Below are 21505 nucleotides of genomic sequence, written 5' to 3' on the forward strand. Positions count from 1 at the left end.
AGAGGAATGCACCATAAGACATTCCAGGGCCACCTCAAGGCAAGCTTCAAGCCTGCTTCAGAGGCAGCTGCAGCGAGTATTTCTTGATGCTGTAGCAGCTGTACGCAAGGTCTACACAGGCATGGATTCCACATTCACAAAAAATGTGACCGTGGTCTACGATGAAACGTGGATGACCCGCGGTCGCACCTCGCACGTCGGTGTAGGAACCATCATCGAATTTTACATAGGTTTGGTCATAGCTCCCCTCCCTGCTCCGCATCCGTATCATGCACCGCGCTGACCGTGCGTAGGCAACAGTGGCTTGCAAAATTCAATCCAGTCCTACTTTGCGGCCCGATCAGCCCGGTTGCCACGCGCCATTGTCGCTTTGTTTTAGTGGTGTCAGGTCGGCTATGCATTCTTACACAGTGGCAAAGAAAATCGAGGTCGTCCAATAGCATCGTAAAAACAGGAAAAACATACACCAGACGTCTCGACACATAAGCTTGACCGGGTACGGTAATGGGATAAGAATTTTGACAATTTGCTACAAGCAAACTACGGGAAAGCCAAACATCGACGAAAGCTAAGTAATGGCACGCCAGTGTTCAGTGAATACGTGGACGACGCGCCCTTTGAATGCCTGGAGCGCAAAAGAAGTGCAGAACGAGCCATTAGCAACCGGCTTCTTCCTGAAGAGGCTGTCAAAATAGCCAACGACATGCAGTTGGGAAACATTGCGGAATGCTGCGAACTTTTTCTTGCGACTGACTCTGAGGAGTCTTTTGGTGGTTTTTAAAGTGATTAACATAGCAGTGAGAAATCTTTGGCCTAATGAAGTCTATGTTCTCAAAGATAAATAAAATATTAAATTCATGTGCACTTGTTTTTTTGTTTTTTTCCTGGTGGAAAAATTTTCTTGTTGCCCTCTTGAATTCTGGTGCTGTTTTGGGGTAGCGCTCCCCCTACTTAGCAGGTAATTTTGATTCGCATGCGGGGGGGAGGGGGGCGTTTGTTTGGAATTTCACAGTACTGCTTCCTCGGCCAACGAGCTGACTCGTCGCTGGAAGTACCAGGAAAGACTGTCGACGTCACCCTGGAAGCGCTGGCGCAAGGAGTACCTGTGCGCACTACGGTCATTTCACCACAGCACTCCAGCAGCCTCGAGCAACTTGCAGCCGAACGACTTGGTGATACAACATGACGATCTCCACCCATGGCAAACATAGAAAACTGGTTGCATCGTTTCAAGTATTCCCGGGACGTGACAGCCACATCCGGTCCTGCATGGTTCGTTTGCCAAGAGGAGCCACAATTCGACAGCCCGTTCAGTTACTGCATCGACTTGAAGCACACAAGGAATGAGCTGTGCCCATTCGGCGGGGAGGGTGTTGAATATCCAGCCAAACTCTACCGTGCAACTCCTTCGAACTAGCTCATACCCATCGCAATAAACATCACCTTGCTCTTTTTTCGTTCAAAAAATGTCGTCCCCCATTTCATCTCCCCACGTCTCGCTAAAGAGTCCTCATTAACCACTTCAAGAAAATCACTGGGGACAAGCGGCCGCTCAAGACTTTGCACAAATAATGCCCCACAGTCAAGCATTTGCCCTGGAGCCATTTCAGTGTCCTCTTCCACTTCACCCCCAAGTCCAAGGCCTATTGCCCAGCAGGCATGATTGCAAGGTAATTATATGACCTGCCTACAGCCAGGTTCCATCATTTGAAACATGTACATGCATTAAAGAAATAAAAGTGTATATGTTTATTTGCGTAACTATCAGATATTCGACTTACTACACAAAGCGTAAGGGTTTCATGCCCACTAATAATTAGGGAAACAATTTTTTTTTTTGTAGACTGTCACCATCTGGCAAAACCCCCACGACTTGCAATCCTGTACTACACTGAGAATGCAGATCGCTGGCACGTTTCACGGTGAAGATGTCCAAAGCACAGAAGGGTCACTATACGGCCAACATCATAGAGCTTCCAACTTATCGTAAGAGTGGCAGCAAATGTAGGGTAAATACATTGCTCAATGCAATTTGGAATGTCATCATACATGAGCTGCAATTCCAGAGTATGTCAGAAAGCTTATAAAAGAGGTAGTGGCAAGCAACGAGCTGTGTTGCCGTTTCTCTTTTCCACTCCTAAATAACATTGTAAGTGCATGACAATTTCTGTTTTTGATCAGGAATTCATAATGAACATATTGAATTAGATAGATGTGGGCAACACCAAAAAAAAATGAAAGCCGTTTACAACTCGTTGTAACGCCGAATTTGAGCGCAGCTCTTGAGGAGGAGGACGGAAGGGTACTGAGGGATCAGTTGACTTCGGAAGGGGGGGGGGGGGGGGTCACGTGACCTCGGGGGGTCACGTGACCTTGAGGGAGGTCACATGACCTGGGAGATCACGTGATCTTGGGGGAGGGGTCACGTGACTTGGGGGGTTCACGTGACGATGATGTCATCATCACTGATGACGTCATCAGAGATGTCACTGATGACGTCATTGGCATCCTCATCGTCACTGATCGACGGCATCGTCACGTGACTCCCCCCCCCAGGTCCTCCCGAAGGAACCCGAGGTCCTTCTGAGGTCCTCCCGAAAGAGCCCGAGGTCCTTCAGAGGTCCTCCCAAAGAAACCCGAGGTCCTTCCGATGCCCTCCCGAAGAAACCATAGGTCCTCTTGAGAGGACCTCGGGTTCGTTCGGGAAAAGTTACCCATAATGCACCGCGTGGTTACGCCGACGGCGACGGCGACGCCGATGCCGCTCAAGCTGGAAACGGGCGCCTAAGAGCTGCGCTCTAAAACATAAAATTAAACGACTTTGTAAAAAAATGATTGAGAACGACTTTGTCTTGCCCTGGAGTGTCTATCCAGGAATCACCCAAGTTTCACGCTGCCACCACTTTCTGCGAAATCTCCAGGCCCAGAACAATAGAAGCACATGAACAATTGTGACAAACCCCTTGTTAGGGGAAGCGCACATATGATGCATGCACGTAACATGGGCCACACCTCTCAGATTGCATAGGCGACTGCTGTAGCCGTTTCGCGCTGAGTGCGAGATGGCGCAGTGGCAGCGATGCAGGAGCGGGACGAGCAGCAAGGAAGACAGGAGTCGGGGGAGAACGGCGAGGCTTAGCGACACCAGCGATACCGCAGATACCGCTAAGCGCGTGAATCAAGTGTTTAAGCGAGATTGCTTGCGTGCGAGTAGTGACCGATACAACAAGCGACAAAATTCACAAGTGGGGGCTCGTCCTTCGACCTTCAACAAGCGCAGAACTGACGTAAACAGTCTGCTACTCGGTTTAGCCAGTTTAGCTCTTCGGGTTCTTTGTGCCCACCCGGACTATGGCGACCCCATCCAGCATAGTTGCGTAGTTGCTCAGCCTGACTGATGGGACTTCCCTAGACCGTGAAAGAATGGCAGCGACTGTCCGCGACCTGCTCCTAAACACGCCGATGGATGTGCAGCAACCGGCAACGAATCCGGTGCAACCGACGCCGTGAAAGTGCAGAAATATCCAGTTGTCAAAGTTCAACGAATACGAAGACCACCAGAACCCCAATGAGTTCCTTGACAAATTCGAAAATTTCTGCCTGGTTGCGGGAATCGGAAGCGACAAGCGCGTTCGCCAAGTGCTTCCTTCTGCCTTGGAAGGCACTGCCAAGCTTTGGTGGCGGTTCTCCGGCGGGTTTGAGGACTGGAACACATTCACCAAAGAATTCCATGCAGAGATCACCTCAGTGGACTACAAACATCGGTTAAAGGAAGAGCTCGAGTATCAGACCCAGCACCCGCAGCGCCTGAGCCACTTTATCCATGTCATCGCGGAGTATTTTGACAGATAGGCGAAACTGTGTCGGACGCGGACAAGGTTGCGAGGATCCGCAGGCAAATGCATCTTAAGTTCCAGGACTTGTGCGAGGCTATGACCTTCGCGAACCTGCGCGAAATGGCCAAGGCTGTGGGCGGCGTTATAGAACGTGCGGGGCACCGGCTGAAGTATGTGCCGCCAACAGCAAGGACGGACCAGGTGGTCAGGGATCTCGCCTTCGTCAAGCACCATTCAGTCGCCCCAAACCCAGGCTACGCACTGAGCGCCGGCGCCGGCCCCTATGCTGCTGCCCTGGCCCAAAGCCACCCACCAGCTCCAGCAACGCCGAGCCCAAGCAGGGCTCACAATCAACCCAAAGAAGGTGCAAGTGTGCAAACAGTTCCTCAAATTCCTCGGTCATGTGATATCCCCGGAAGATGTCAGCCAGATCTTCAGAAGGTATGAGCTGTTGAGGCCTACTCCGATCCAACATCCGTCAAGCAGCTGCAGGCATTTCTTGGATTAGTGGGGTATTACCGCAGCTTTATCCCGAGATTCTCCGACACTGCGAAACCACCGACAATGCTGCTTAAGAAAAACGCCCCCTGGACGTGGGAGCAGCCACAACAGACCGCCTTCAGGTCTCTGAAGGCGCAGCTAGCAGAAAAAGTGGCAGTTTTTCTGCCCGACCTCAACCGCCCTTTTGTCCTCGGGACAGATGCTGGCGGCATTGGCATTGCCGCAGTCCTCCTGCAAGAACATGATGGTCAACTTAGGCCAGTCTCCTTCATCAGCAGAGCTCCAAATGATGCTGAACGAAACTACACTGTTCAAGAATGGGAATGCCTAACAGTGGCCTGGGCTCTGGACAAGTTTCATCCATACGCGGAATTGAGCCATTTCGAAATCCATGCGACCACGCATCCCTCGCTTGGATGTTCAGAGCAGAGCAGACATACAGCAGGGTCAGAAGATGGATCCTGCGATTGCAAGGCTTCAACTGCACAATCAAGCACCAAAGAGGAAAGGCCAACATCCCTGCAGATGCATTAAGATGTTGCCCACTGCCCCCAGCAGACACTGCCCCACCATCCGTCAAGGAGGATTGGTTTAAAATCCAGTGGACCGAGCTGAGTCCCTCCATACATTTCGAGGAGCTGGCAGCCCTGGAGGCCAACGACACATCGCTACTCCGAGAAGCAGACAGGCTGGCAACAGATCAACTTAAAGACGACTGCTTAAAAGCAATAATCGACTTCCTAAAAACAGACTCGCTCCTGTCTGAGGATAAGAAAGCATGCATGGTACAAGACCTGGCAGAGAGCAGTGAGATAGACACCATGGGCCTCCTGATGTACACTAGGTGGGATATTAAAGTCCCCTGGCTACCTCTGCACCTGAGGACGTTTTTTTCTGCAGATGGAGCATGATCATCCATTGAGCGCCCATGCAGGGCACTTCAAAACACTCCGACGCGTCCAAGAGAGGTTATATTGGCTCGAAGTGCAGTCCGACATATCCCGCTACGTCCGGTCGTGCAAGTCTTGCCAGGCCTTCAAGCCACGCCGACAAAAGCCCAAGGGTCTCATGGGAAGCTTGTGGGCAACAAACCCCATGGAGCACCTAAGTGTCGACCTGATAGGACCTCTCCCTACCACAGCATGGCAGAACAAACACATACTGGTTGTTCTCGACAAGTTCACCAAATTTATTGAACCCTTTCCGTGCACCAAAATCCCGAGCCATTGAAGGAGGAAATCGTGGCATACTGGACCGCCCACCGGGACTGGGACAAGTGCCTGCCAGAGGTGGCATTCGCTTTGAGAACCTCGGAGAGCATGGTGACTGTCTATACACCTGCCTTCCCAGCTGTGCTATGGCCGTGAGCTCCACACGCCCTGGGAGTTCAAACCCTTGCAGGAACATCCAGAGGCCCGGCTTCCCACTTGCGATGCGTAAGCCGCAGAGCTCAGCCAGCACCTCAGAGATGCACTTGCCTTTGCAAGGGAGCACCAGACCAGGGCACAAGGGATTTGGCGGCACCATTATGATGCCACACGACAGTCGTGCAACTTTCCAGTGGGTGACTTGGTGCTCCGTGATTTGCACACCCTAAGCAATGCGAGCCGCGGAATCGCGGCCAAACTTTCCCCCAGACTACCGGACCTTTTGTGGTTGCGGCTCAACTTGGGCACAAAGTTTATAAACTGCAACATCCGACCACGGGACCAGCAAAAGGTCTGGCCAGTGTAGACCAACTTGTGCGATACCAGGACTCTTCGAATGACCGCATTTGAAAATACAACGCGACCACGAATGTAACGCGAGGGTAGGTTTTGATGCCCTCAAAAAACAAAACAAAAAAATATATATATATTACTATTATAACGCAAACCAAGGCCGCATCAATTCCTCGCATTCGGGGGCACAGCAGAAGTGGAAAGTCAATGAAAATAGGAGAAATATCAGTTTATGTTTTGACTGCACTCATCCTGACTGCTCAGGTATTTCCGTTTACAATCCACTTGACCACTATGCAGATAAGCAGCAGTTCGGCACCTCTTGCCTGGTAGTTCCTTCTTCTTCGGAGTGAGCTCTTCAGCAGCCCACAATCCAAGCAAGGCACGAAGCAGAAGTACCAGCACACAAACACCAGAGCACTCTGGAGCAGAAACTAAAAAATGCACCGGCAGAAAAAATACTGCTGAACCGATACACAATCACACTTTTTGCCTCCGCATAAATAAACACCTCATGATTGCGTAAACGCGGTCGGTGGTCTTGGCTTGGCTTGTGTTGACTTGACTTGGCCTGGCTTGGCTTGGCTTGGCTCGAATCGGCCAGTACCCGCATTCCCGCATGGCACGCGAGTGGCGTGCGTGCGTTGTACAAACAGAAAAGTGATAAAAATGCTTTTTTATGTTTCCTAATCGCCCCTTCACGTGGCCCAATAGCTAATAAATTCCATTCCACACCCCCACTTCTTTTTCCACCCGATCTCCTGCATTGAGCCGGAGGGATGGCTTTCTCCAGACCTGCGCGCCTCGTGGCTCAACTCGATTCCGAATATAACGCGAGGTGCGTTTTGAAGCACTTAATTCCAAAAAAAAAACAAAAAAAAAGCTTGTGTTATATCTGTGTAAATACGGTATACACGCACGGATGATTAAGGGGGGGGAGGGGACTGTTAGGGGAAGTGCACATACGATGCATGCATGTAACAAGGGCCGCACCTCTCGGATTGCATAGGCGACTGTTGTAGCCGTTTCCCACCGAGCCCGAGAGATGGCGCAGCGGCCGCGATGCGGGAGCAGGACGAGCAGCGAGGAAGACGGGAGTCGGGGGAGAACGGAGAGGCTTAGCTACATCAGCAATACTGCCGATGCAGCTGCGCGCGAGTATGCGAGAGAATAAAGTGTTTAAGCGAGATTGCTTGCGTGCGAGTCATGACCGAGACAACCAACGACGAGGTACGTCACACCCTCTAACTTGACAACTAGCAGGCACAGGACCATGAAACGTTGCCGTTACCCTTTGTTGGTGTTATGAATATAACCTGAAAACTTTAAACCAATATCTCGAAAAACAAAAAATTTTTGTTTTCAGGGCCCACGTCCTCCCTTCAGGGGACCGTCAAGCTACATAGGCATTTGCTGCGTACACCTCTGTTGCTGCGCCGCAGCTAGGATTCGCGGCCGGCAACAGCTGGACGCTTCTATGATGGTCATGGTGCCTGGAATGCAGGCAATATATCCTGACGACACCTTACCTTCTGAGGGACATACCGTCCCTGTAGCCGAGGAAGCAGGCTTTTGGACTTGAGTGCTTCTACACGGTCCTCGTCAACTTGCTTGCTTGCAGTACTGACAAAAAGAAAAAAAAAGGTTACCATGGGATTTGACGAAAAGCCTCAGTGCACACAAAGCAATGAAGAAATGTTTCTATAATGTGAGCTAGCATGCCCATCTCATCGGAAAAAAAAATCTCACCTCAACATTGACCTCACAAAGAGAAAACTTGGCCCACAACAACACATTCGAAAGAGGTACAATATTTTCCAATTTATAACTTGTGGTTTATTTCAAAATTTTTCGTCGGTGCATCTCGCACAAAAGTGTGACCTATGTGGAATTTTTTTTCTGCAAATATGAACCTGAAGTGGGGTGAGACTTTGCTTTTGAGAATATGTTTTGGTTTTATTAATCTTCCATACGTCGTATGTTTTCTACTCACTAGGGGTTTCTTTGTAGCTAGTGTCAGTGGCTATGTTTCAATGATTAATTGCATATCCTTGACTTTAAAGAGACTCTGGTTGAAACCGGAAGTACTTAAGTTTTTGTGCTCATTACGTTGAGGGAGCCTTCATATAGACAAACATCATTTTTATTTTGATATATGATTTCCCAACAATGATTAAACCTTTCATGAGCGTGTATACGATACTGCACCCTGAATTTCGCCAGTGTCAATGGCTGACATCCGTAGCTGCTGCGTGACGTTGCATAATGCAACGAATCGTCGCGACAACAAGCGTTGGTCGATGGATGTCTTGTATTTTATTTTGAATGTACAGTTGAACCTCTTTATAACAAACAGTGATATAGCGTATTATCGGATATAGCAAACTAACCACAAAGTATGGTTGGTCAAGCTTTATTTGGATGGGAGTTCTAGTTATATAACAAAACCAAAACCGTGAGATCTGACGCGCTATCTGTTATATCAAAGCAATTTTTGCTTTTCTTACGTCACAAAATACTATGAAAGTTATTAAAAAGTAGAACAATTGCAAAAAAAAAATTCAAAACGAAAAATTCTGAAATTTTAGATCGTCCGATGTGCAAAAACGTGCCTTTCGGGAGGTAGCGCCACCTATGAACTGGGTGGATAACAGCGGGGACGCCGCTGCTGGCCTCTATGCGAGGCATCAAGAACCAGTGCAGACTAAAGCCAACCGCCAACCACGCCACTAGTAGCGGAGCTGCGAACGGCGATGAAGTACAAAGCCATCTCTCTGGAGACAAAAGGGAAGGTTCTGAGGGTGGTGGACAGCGGTCGGAAAAAAAAAAAAGACATCACTGCGGACTTCGAGCTTGCACCAAGTACAATGTCTATCATTCTGTGTGTAAGGAAAGAGATAGAAGACTGCTAGGCAAGCAACACCGTCAAGATTGACCGAAAGAGTCTTAGGCTTGCTTGCCTCGACCCGGACTGTGTTCTCATGGTTTAAGGATGTAAGGGCGCGAAATCTGCCAGTGTCTGGTCAGCTTCTTCAAACGAAAGCAATCAGTCTGGCATGTCCCTTACGGTATGATGATTTCAGGACGAGCAGCGATTGGCTCCAGCGCGGTGGCTCCAGGTGAAGAAGCACCAGCTCAAAATCACATCTTTCTTCAAATAAATGAAATATTGGATCCAGCTAACGTTGTTTCTCGTGTTGCAAATTGATATCCTCATGTTCCAATCTATTTTTTTTAATGCTGCTTAGTGACAGGTAAGGATCTCTTGGTCTGTGATAGCTCGTTTTTATATCTTAGTGCTGTGCAAGTTCTTGCATGGGCTTGATTGCAGGAACGTTCGCATCAATTTTTGTGTGTAATTTTATAACTAATATCGCATATAGCAAACACGTTTCTGCTTGCGATGCTAGTTCGTTATAACAAGGTTAGAGTGTACTGCCTCCTGGGCTGTACCCTACTGAAATATGTTTCTTGTAATGCAGTTCCCAACCGTGTGCAAAAGAGTTGCGCCTTTTGGCAGGATATTACTCGAAAACAGCTGTTAGCTTCGAGCAAACATATGCCTGCACCCTTACTATTGTATCTCTAAACATATGCCGTTTTGCGCATACACAACTGCGACGGCCATTGATTGGACAAGGAGCGCATTCGAATAGAAAAATTGTGTGTATGTTTTTACAGACGGAAGTTAGTCTGCCTCAGTGGGCGGCTGGTGTCTCAGCTGTAGATGAGCAATTTAGCCAGTGTGGTACAACTGCTAGCCTGAGCTTTTTAACATGCACCACGCAGTAGTGATACATGAGCGCACGCTGGTACGGTGCTCATCCAGATCAAAACGGGCAAGGGTGGGGATTGAAAACAGGATCCTGGGTTCTGCAGAGCGAGCTTTCACTCCATGTGCTCTGAGCTGGTGTGCACTAGCCCACTCAGCTACCGATCACCCCATTCAAAAAGAAGGATGCAGATTTCGCCTCTGAAGCAGCATCTGGGTTCACGAAGCAGCATTTGGGTTCACGTATCTGCGGACCAATGAAGCGGCAGCGGGTCCTTTCAACGAAGGTGATGCCTGCAGGTTGAAGGCAAACGGTAAACCGTTCAAAATGCACGTAACATATCTAGATCGCCACGTGACTTTGACAAGCTTGATGAATCGTAGCCACACTTGATTTTTACATGCAGCCGCGTGTAAGAGAGAAATGGGCTGCATGCGTGCTAAATATAACTTTTGGCATCGTTTTAAGATGGCCTAGCAGTTGGTTCCGATTTCGCCGCATAATCAAACCGATTGATATGATTTGGGCGAGGTGTGGCTGGACACAGTTGAATATCGTCGGCACGGCATCACGCCTCAGCTTGCGAGCTTATTGTCCACTTAGAGTCCAGCTCGCAGCTCTCTTCTGTGGAATGATTGTCGCATAAGCGGGATCTCAATCTTGACGGGAGCCCGGTGCTCCCTACGTGCGGCGACGATCCATTCTGCTCGTCGCTCCACTTCTCGGGGATTGCAGGTGCTGCCTGGTAATTGTGGCACCCCAGCGCGCAACAAAAATTTGACCCATCCACGAAACAAGTCTAACAAAACAACAAAAATGAAGCACGCTGCAGTGTTCACTGGCAGGCGAACGACGAGACGGAAATGCTTACTGTGCGTTATGTGACGTCAGAGCTTCAATGTAGCCAACGAAAGCACCATTTAAGCTAGGATGTGATTGGATTACTTTAAAATTGAATTACTCATGCATAGGGACAAATAAAATTCACATATTGCACGGACGATGCGTTTCGAGGCAATAACAATGATATTCAATTATTTTCTCAAACACAAAACTTGACCAAGCAGTCAGTCCCTTTAAAGGATTTCTAAAAAGAAAAAAAAAAGATTTTTTTTTAACAGTCTGGTTGGGACACGCATGTCAAAAAATGAACTTACACACAAAACAATTTTTTTAGAGCAATATTGACAGCGCGAGACGCGCTGTCAATATTTATTTTTAAAATTGTTTTTTTTGGCAAATATCCTACGGAACCAAAAACTCAGATAAAAGTGTGCTTTCTCCCTCGGCACATAGGGGCTTTACGTGCAGTTAGAGTTCCTGTATAGGCTTCCTACGGGAGGCAGAGTTGCGCGTCTGTTTTCCACGTGCCACCGCATCTACTATTCGCCGAGATCTGATCATGTGAGGAGCCGGATCAAATGCCGTGCAGGAAAGTAGACGTTGCACGCGCCCCAGCATTCCCCTGCTTTCGCCTCCTTCTCCTCGTTTTCTGTTTCCCATGCGTGGCGGCGCCGCTATTCGCCAAATTTAGCCATGTGAGGAGCAAAGCATCCAGGGCGTGCAGAAAAGCCGGCGCTATGGCCACCCGCCGAGGCTGAATGCGCAACTCTGCTACCGTAGGTAGCTATATACAGGAACTCTACGTCCAGTGAATCTGCAGCGCTATCTCTGGATAAGGCAAAAAAACATGGCCGTTGTTCGGTGTCTCCCCAACAGCTACCCCTCCGCTGTTGGAAAAATATATTTTTATTTTAGTATTTTATTTTTACTCGGAGTTTCGACTTTAAAATTTAGCACAACAATGTTACCAGTTAAAGACATGTTCGAGAGAAGTCAAGTTTTTTTTAATTTTTGTGAACTATTTTATATATTTATAAAAATATTTATATATATATTTTTTTGTGAACTATATATATATATATATATATATATATATATATATATATATATTTTACGCTTTGAATAAAGTTGAAATTTCTTCATGAGGCGATGTCCCCCTAAACTTTATACTGTAAAAAAAAAAAAAAAAAACACTGTGGGCACTTGTAGCCTTTATTTTAGAGAAAAAAGATGTAATTAAAGGCCGACTTACGAAACCATTTTCCGCAGGGTAGGAAAGTGCTCCCCAACGACCTTCGCTCCCTCCCCTCTCGCACTCCTTCCTCCTCCTCCCCTGAAAAGGGCGGGTCCGGAAGCTAGCCTCCGTGGAAAGAAGAAGGGGTTTCCTCCTTTCTGGGTGGAAAGGAGGAAACCTCCTCTCCCGTGGAAAATGGTTTTGTAGGTCGGCCTTTAAGAAAGAAAACTGTGGGCGCTTGTAGCATTTATTTTAGAGAAAAAAGTGAAAGCCGTTTACAACTTCCTGTAATGCCGAATTGGAGTGCAGCTCTTGAGGAGGAGGGAAGGGTACTGAGGGGAGGGTAGACCCCTCCTCCTCCTCCCCTCATTTTTTAATATGCTCCGGGGGGGGTCACCTGACCTCGGGGGGGGGGGGGGGGGGTCACGTGACCTCGGGGGGGAGGGGGTCATGTGACCTCGGGGGGGGAGGGGGGGTCACGTGACCTCGGGGGGGGGGGGGGGGCACGTAACCTCGGGGGGTCACGTGACCTTGGGAGGGATCACGTGACCTTGGGGGGTCACGTGACCTCGGGGTGACCTTGGTTACGCCGACAGCGACGGCGACGCCGCTCAAGCCGGAAACGGGCGCTGAAGAGCTGCGCTCTAAAAGATGTAATTAAGAAAGAAAACAATATTTTCGTTCTTGCTGTCAAGTGTTATTCATTGATAGAAATGTCGCATTTCTTGTTGTCATCGTCAGTTTTTTTTTTTTTCTCAACATTAGGTTTACCTGGACGTCGGCTCGTGGAGGAATTTACTCGTTCTCTTTTGACTCAGGTAACGTCAGATTCTCAAGCTTCAGCTGCTCTATCACCACCGCTAGCGTCACATCTTCGAGCAGTTTCAGCCTTGTCCTTAAAGGGCTACTCCACCGATTTTTTCATTGTCTTCGATTTGCTTGAAATTTTGCTGAACTAACCAACAAACATCGCGAAAATAGTATCCCAAATATTAGGTCAAAATATTGTTTTTTCGCGAAGTTATTGAATTTACAGTTTTGGTCCTCACCGTGTTTTTCAAGCTCGAAGTCTCTACTGGCAACAATGAAAAAGTGACGTCAGTGGAAGGCAGGGGTTCACTCTTTGGGCTGTAGATTTCGTTTTAAACTGATTCGAAGCAGTTTCATGGTGTCAAATTAATGCTTGGGAAGCTCGCTGCAGTACCCGCGCTCCAGCACGGAGCAAATGATTGGCATATTCTATTTTTTGGCTGCTTGCTCGACTGGCAAGCCTGCCTGCCACTGACGTCACGGCCCTGAAAAGCGCGCGTATATTTGAATGTTGGTTTTTGCATCATTTTCATTTGCCGATTTCGCAATAACTATTATGAATTTCGCGATTCTAAATAGCATACCGGAGAGAGTAAAGGCCGGGGAGTCAGAAAATATAGTTAGTTGAGGTAGCTCAAAAAATCGGTGGAGTATCCCTTTAATACAATTTGTACACAGAAATTAAAAGGAACTTACCAGTCCGCTTCTCTTGCACACTGGTGCTCGTATGACATCTAAAGGAAGAGTCGGAATAGCATCGTCGTCGAGTAGTCTCCACCGTTTCGGGAAGCCCAGTTTGTTTGAAACACGCCAGGAAGTGAAGCATTGCGCGCAGAAGTGGTCGGAGCACACGCGGCTGGCGGATTGTGGTCGCTTTGGGTCATCGTGCAATCCAAGTACTCTGAGCCACCGACTTCGTAGTGGTACAGTGCCTAGAAATATACTGGTAGTGGCTCCTGGGTGGGCAGGCGATAAAAAGACACGCTCGCATCGCGGTGCGTACGAGTGCAGCCATTTACAAGGCATTTCAATGGAGCCACGGATCAGCGATCGGAGCCAACTTGGCCGAGTCACCTAAAGTACGGTTGTCAGGATTTTAGCAGACGCTGGTTCCCGTACTTCACCGCAACACACTTCACTTTAACAGTTAAAAACTTTGTCCGAATTTAAAAAGAAATACCAAAGTGCGCATAAGAGAACGCTACACGCAGTCACAAAGGCCAACCCGGCCAATCTTTTGAATTTGAAGATGTGGAGTGCGCCCGTGGGGCCAGGGGGCCAGTGTTGCCAAATTCTGAAAAGAGAAAATGGCTGAAAAGCTACAAAGAAATTACTAAAAACCCTAAAAACACTAAAAAGTGGCTAAACTATCCAAATAAGTGCTAAAAGTAAGTAATTGTACTAAGCATCCCTTTGCACATATCTAGGGATACAAGAGTTACGCTGGTGGTTAAGTACTGACTTGCGCTGAGAGTCTGAGCGGTCTGAGCAGTCTGTCCCTTATCCCCCTTATCCACTCTGGAGTCAGTACAAGTGGCAGATACACCTCCGTTTTTCCGTTCACATCTAAACCGTCTAAACTGACTGCAGTTGGAAGCTACGCGCTTTATCTACCAGTCATACGTCCACCTTGCTTCCCGCGATCATACCGTGATCTATGCATTCATTAAAATCCTAAAACCTGCCCAACCTGCCGCTGATTGATGGGGTGCAGAGCTATGGTGTAGACTCGTTGGGCCAGGTAGCGCAAGCTACCGCCCAAAAAAGAAAAAAAAAATTTTTACTGTCATTTATTTATCTATCTATTCATCTAGCCACCTTGCTACAATCCATAGAGGAGTTCGATCGCCCTATCGCTTCGTGCGTCTTGAGTGTATTATTGGTATTATTTGTATAGATATTAAAGAAATTAACGGTGTTTCATCTCGACCCACCGCAAGAACTAATTTGCGAAGCGGGTGAACTGGATGAATCGCGCAAACAGGACGGCGTGCAGAGCACAGTGGCGCGGGGCGCATGGATATTTGTTTGCCGGTGCCGCGTTGGCTGCCTTCTGTTATGTTATGGGAGTCAAATCTTTGGACTTCGAACGAGCTTCCGTAAAGCGTGCCTGATAAACGTATGCAAATGCATGTCAGCCATCGGAGAACATACCAGAGCACATCGAAGGAGACTGGGAAGCATCCGAAACCCTTCACGGTAAGCGCATTTCAGTCTCAAAGCAGCATTGCCTAAATAATGACCAAAACCATTTCGCTCTGTCATCCGTGCTAGAGCAGAATTCACTTCGCTACTTCTCCGTCGCTCGTAGCTCACTGTCATAGCTTGTACTAGTGATGGGACGAATCACCGGAGATTCGGATTCGCCCAGATTCGGAAATTTCCGAACTTCCCGCGACGAATATTCGGCAGATTCGGAGATTCGTCCGATTCGTCGCTGGTTGAAGACGGCAGCAACGGCAGCGTGAACCTTGTCGTAAAGCTCGCGAACGCGGTCAGTTTTGTTTGTTTTTAGGTACTGTTACTGCATATAACCAGATTTCGTCTTGTTTATTACAACGTACGTCGTATGGTATGTACTGTACTGTCATTCTAAACCCCGGCACACGCCCGGATCCAGCTGAGCTGATCGGTGTGGTTGACGTAGGCCTAACCAATGCACGGTCTCGGTTTCTGTGCGGTTTCGCGGTGATCGGTAAAATATGACGAAATGCTGCGTGTTATACATAATGTGGCGCAACGCACAATAAATATATTCAGGCAAGGAAATGGTTCGTCTCCTTCTCTAGAGCTGCGTATGCAGTACCTGTAAGGCGCGAGAGCGAGATGAATGTTCGTAGCAACTTCGACCGCGTACCGGCACCGGTGGGGAAGAAAAACGTCGCTAATTCGCACTGTCGTTTCTCCGTTCTCGGCAGTAAGTTTTGTGGACGTGAACTTTATTTGACAAAAAACAAACAACACAGAGGTGTCTAACGTCGAAACAAATGCTACTAAATCACATATCATTAACCAGAAAGGTACAAATGCAGTGCAGGGTACGGCGCAAGGAGTTTCAGGAATCGGGTTGTTTCCCTTGTTCCGATAATACCTCAGTGGACACACGTTGAAGATAATCGAATCGAACATACTTAGTTGTGTGCCACTATAACGGTAATTATGAACATAAAATGTGTCAATATTGAACAGCACGTACGGCATCATCTCTTGCGGCGATGAAAACATGCACTTGTATTTCCACGTGCACCAAGCATGGGTCATAATCCGAAACCGAAACCAATTAAATTTTCCCACGATTTTCGGCTGGGTTCTCGACAAACATCCAACATAATATAAACAAAGCGGAACGTTTTATTTATTACTATGATATTATATTACAATATATTTTGTGCACTTCATAGAATTTAGTGAATTTGATATCACGAAAAGTTGAAAGACTCATCAACGTGATCTGGCAACCATGGCAACGCTCCGAATCTTTCCGAACTTTTCCGAATCGCTTGAGATTCGGCTACTCTTCCGAATCTTTCCGAATCTCCAGATTCGGCTCCGAATCTCGATTCGGATAAAGATTCGTCCCATCACTAGCTTGTACCGTAGCCACGGTGTAGGAAGGCTCTTTAGGTGTGGAGACTCCTCTCCTCGCCCCGTAGGAGCGGCGAACACATCACGTCCCCTCCTTTCCCATGTTTTCTCCGCCTGCCCCTATACTTCGTTTCAGCTTCGGTCCAGACGCAGCCGATGCTACAAGCGCGAGCATGTGGTCCAGAACAGTGGTTGCACTGCACGAGCGCGCGTGCTTGGCAGGGATGCTGAAAACCCGGAGCTCGCGCTTGTAGCTTTGGCTGCGTCTGGACCGAAGCTGAAACGAAGTATAGAGGGCGCCAAAACGCTCAGGCCTTCCGATCGCCGGCCCTCCGCCAGAACGTGGGCTAAAGCGCGAAACACATGTACGACGAAACCGTCCGATCCGACGTCCGACCGCGCAATACGACGGTCGGAGGCGAGGGTTTTCAACGCTCTCCGATGCTACGAAAACCCTCGTCGTACGGTTTCGTCGTACATGTGTTTCGCGCTTAAGTCACCCATTGCTTACGTTGCCTCTAATTGTTTCCAACTTTTTTTAATTTTTTTTCAATGGTGAACCGAGCATAAAAGAAATGTAAACACCAAAGATCCAAAGCCAAACATTTGAATGAATGCGCCGACTGCTTTCCAGCCTGGGGAAACGTAAACATTTTAGAAAGGTAAAACAACGACATGAAAATATTAGTAAAAGAGACGATCAGGATAAAGACGTCTGCCGAATGGATCAGTCACATGCTCGGTCGTTGTTCTCTCCAGATTGAAGGAGCCTCGTAGGGGATTGTCTTGCTTGCGGTAGACGCAGACACATCAGACTGCCCATCTGTTCAGAGTCGGATTCTGTCTGGCGTTCTCGTGGAACGCAGACACCTCCGTGGAAGGCAGACGCTTCTCCGGTTTCGGTCGAATGTGCAAAAGGGTTCGGATCGCATGAAAATGCGACAGGACTGCAAAGGAAAAAATGAGAGGCAAAGAAGCAGTCTCGAGAAAAGAAGAAAGAGTCCCGACTGTGTGACTCGTAATGTGGAAAAGAACTCCAAAAGCAGCTATCCGCGTCTCCAGCTCGACCCTCGCCCTCCCGCGGCGGAAACGGGAAGCGCTCTAGTGGGGGTCCCCCGATTCTCCTGCTCAGCAGGCATGGCGGAACTGCTCGCGATCATGGCTCACGAAATGTCGTTTCCGAATGCAAACAACACTCTTCACTGTCCCAACGTAGTGCTGCAGCCGGTATGGGATTGTACTTTACTGGAGAGTTTTAGTATTGCGCATAGAAGCAAACGCAAGCGGTGTGCGTTTGCGTTAGAGTTGCAAGCCCCACGTTGTGCGTGCGCCTCGTCGCTATGCGCCACCCAAGACCGCAATTTTAGGCTCCGCGCACGCGCAGTGTGGAACACGCAAAGCTAACACAAACACACAGCGCTTGCATTCGCTCGTATATGCAATACTAAAACTCACTACTGTTTCACCGGCTTCCAACGCCAACAAAACGTGCTGCAGTTATCAGTCGTGCAAGCAAGTAGGCGTTCCTTCGAACTGGAAAGGCTGAGATTGGAAAAAACGACGGAGCTTAAAAATGTAAGTGACTAAATGTTATAAAAATATTAATATATATATTTTTATCTTTTGGGCATTTGGTCTGGAAGGATATTGGCAGCGACTTACGTTTTTGCTGATTGTCAAAAGTGGCGACTTTGATAGAAAATATACTTCAGCCACAATTAATGTAATTTTACATCGATTTCTCACATTAGCTAGAATGTTTTCATTGACTTTAGACTATTTTTATTTTATTACTTGGTAATTAAAAATTCTGCAATTGGCACGAGTGAGGATAATTAGCACACTTTTGGTTGTCCTATTTGTCCGCGCGTTTAAAATTAGATCATAAGGAACGCTTGAAAAATTACGTATTACAATAGCTGAATTTTAATATTATTAATACCAATCGCGGCAATGTATGCCCCCAATTAACGCCAAGATCACGAAAATACGCCATTTGACTGTATTAGTCTATTCAGAAAGGTATAATTTTGTTTTCTTTTTAGCATATGAAGAACTCTGACATCGTTATCAAGATAGACAAGCAGTCAAACACTGGATGTAATATAAAGTCCTATGCATCACGCGTTGCTATAAAGAACACACACACACACTTCAGCTGTCTGCCTCGGATTCCGTCTCTGAATTGTTGCAAAGAGAACAGCGTTTATTAATTAATATGTTTTGTGGACATTTGTAAAAATTGGAATTGTTCACTTATTCCTGTTAAACCAATTAATCATCTAAATACCCCAAAACCCATTAAAAGTCCCGCAGTTTATTATTTCCCATGACAATTATCTGACAGAGAAAAGGCAGCGAGAACGCACAAATATCAGCACTGATTTTTTCAACAACTACAAATATCAGCCTGGATCAGACATGTATGTCACAAAATAAAGTTTCCGGAAAAAACTTCTCTAACTATATAATTATGATGCGAGACATATCTTGAGGTATGAAAGAATCCTAAATTAAGACCTATACCGAGAAATTAAATCCAAAATAGAGGTTAGTTTCGGTTTCGCTCCAGATTTAAAACGCGCACCCTTGCGTAAATATTACGCTAAACACAGTTCTTGCTTTCAGGGTGAAGAGGTAACCTGCGCCCATAACACCCTAGCTTCCTCGTATTACCAGAAATAATTTGTGTCGCTCAGTAAAGATAGCACACTACACAGGCTCAACAGCGGCACGCATCTCCGACCCTCACTCTAACCGCCATTTTGGAAAATGAGTGGCGTCACCTGTAGTTAGTTGGAGTCGCGAATAGAGTGTGCCATACATTAAACAATGTTTTAACCACGTTTTTTTTACAGCGTTTTTTTTACAGCGATTTTTTTTAAAAGTTTGTGATGATATTATTATTATACTTATATCAGAAGTGCCATTAATAAAACCGGTTTGCTTTACTGGACGAGTGTGGTTACTATAAACCTTTGCTGCAGTCTGCTACATGCAAATGTAAGTGTACTAACAAAGTGAACCTTTCAAAGAATGCTGCTTTTATTAACCTCTGCGTGCAAAATGTGTAACTTCGTGCCAATTCGGCCAGCAGTTCAATTTAGCAGGACTCAAAGGCTGCCTTAAAATGTAAAAGAATAATCGCGTTAGCTGCCCCACATGTTGAAAAAAAAATTTTTTTTTTTTTAATAGTCTAGTTGATTCAACGGTAATTTGCAAACCCGATATATATATATATATATATATATATATATATATATATATATATATATATAGAAAAGTCATGTGAACGGTGCTTAAAGCAATTCAGTTCCTTATTATTTGTTAACAAGGTTTGTGTTAATCATTCTTTATTTTTGTGCATTTATTTTTCTTTCGGTCGCACTGAAGTTATCGTTTACCTGCGCTACAGTCAGAGTTTATTCATTTTACAAATGCTTCCCGACGTTACTATTGCGCTACTGAGGAAACAAACGACGGAATGTAAGCTAGGCTAGAAATTATCTACAGGAGAGGGATATTTCTTTTTGACTCGTAGACCGCCGCGTCGGCTCGTATTAGGGAGTTACTCTTGTTTGTCCGTCCGCCATTTTTTGGGTTATGAAAACTTCAGTGTGCTGAGAGAGATGATAGTTGAATGGCCCCACCTACATACCACATCGTACGCGAACCCGTAGCCACCGGAAAGCAAGCTGCACGCTGAGCAGGCAGCTAGCACAGGTGGTCCGGTGCGCTGCCGGATGGATAGATGGATGGATGGATGAATACGGCTGAGCCCTTTGGATCGGGCGGTAGCTTACGCCACCTAGCCATTTTGTTTTATCATTTAAGCTTAGAATATTTAAATGTGAAATCTATATTCACTCCGCAGTGCAAGAAAAGTGAGGCGATGAAACCCCCTTTCCATCAGTGAATAAGAAAATACCTAGTTTTCTCTCGATTTCTGCCACCATTCACTTAATCTTTACTTGGTAATCTCTAAAGTCTTGAAATCCATTCTCCCTTCGCTATCTCTAAAACCCAATGGCTTCATTAAATCTATGTTGTCTTCGGTAGGCATAGGGTGAAGCCCTTTACAGTAGGGTATCAAGTGTTCAGCCGTCTCGTCCTCCTCTCCACAAGCGGTGCACACTGTATTCATTTCCTGGTACTTTACTCTGTATGTTCTGGTTCGCAGAACACCCGTCCTCGCTTCAAACAACAATGAGCTTCCCCTAGAATTGTCATAAATGCTTTTTTTGGAAATAACTGTTTTGTTTAATCTATAGCTTTCCAGAGCCGTCTTTTTCTGCATTCCCTCTAGCCACCGATCTCTTCCTGTGACCTTAACTTTACTGTGGCCTTAACTGAAACTTACGGCGCCATCTGGGGGTGGCTCCGTGAAGCCAAGCGCGCGAGGTGTCATTATCTGGTCGTGGCGGAGAGCGAAGTCTCCACACCTAAAGAGCCTTCCTACACCGTGACCGTAGCCAAGCGCAACTGCGTGAATGGGTCTTTACTCGCGTTCGTACAGCGATGTGCTATCGCGAACAGTATTAGTAGTATGGTGCCTGGTATGTGTCTCTGACTGATGTGCTTAGAGTCCTATCCTGCCCATACATCGAAAATGGTGCCGAAGTGGCAGCAAATTACGTCGCAGAAACTGGAGTGTCATACTGTCGAATGTCGCGATCCTGGCGGTCGGCACTAGATGTACCGACAAAAAGCACGAGTGAATGCGTGTGTCGCTGTCGTCGCCGCGTCCCAACTCCTGGCTGCCGAAGCTTCCATTGACTGTCACACTGGAGTGCTACCTACAGCCAACGAGGGAAAGGAAGGCTGGGGAGGAGGAAGCAAAAAGATTACTGGAGAGGAGGAAACACCCCCCTTGCTCCAGCATTCTGCCTGCTTCCCCCTCCCCAGCCTTCCTTTCCCTCACCCTGAACTCTTAACCTGTCACCGACTATAGACTACATCATTCATGGAATTCTCTCCAGAGGGGGGCTCCCAACTTCCCACTCACTTCAGTTCGCCTCTCGTCATCTCAAACGCCGTCTATAGTAAGTTACAGCTCAAGAAGGTAGGGCAAGGGAAAGGAAGGCTAGAGAGGAAGAAGGAGACGGAACACTGGAAGAGAGAGGGGAAACATCCTCCTCTCTGCAGCGTTCCGTCTGCTTTCTCCTCCTTGGCCTTTGTTTTCCTCGCCCTACCTTCTATACT

The 21505-nt window shown here is 47.2% G+C and overlaps 1 protein-coding gene across 5 annotated transcripts in view; it reads left to right on the plus strand.

Annotated features, from left to right (window-relative positions):
* Nucleotides 1-14562: 14562 nt before the first annotated feature.
* Nucleotides 14563-21505, plus strand: part of LOC120848587 (gastrula zinc finger protein XlCGF49.1) — a 33563-nt gene continuing 26620 nt past the window's right edge. For 3 of the 5 annotated variants that reach the window (XM_042288261.1, XM_042288262.1, XM_040220571.2), the window contains exon 1: nucleotides 14563-14917. The gene's annotated coding sequence lies outside the window, so the exon portion shown is untranslated. The remainder of the gene's footprint in view (nucleotides 14918-21505) is intronic. The other 2 variants (XM_042288263.1, XM_040220572.1) reach the window with 1 other exon arrangement.

This window comes from Ixodes scapularis, unplaced genomic scaffold (assembly GCF_016920785.2).
Source record: "Ixodes scapularis isolate PalLabHiFi unplaced genomic scaffold, ASM1692078v2 ptg001458l_1__unscaffolded, whole genome shotgun sequence".
Lineage (NCBI taxonomy): Eukaryota > Metazoa > Arthropoda > Arachnida > Ixodida > Ixodidae > Ixodes > Ixodes scapularis.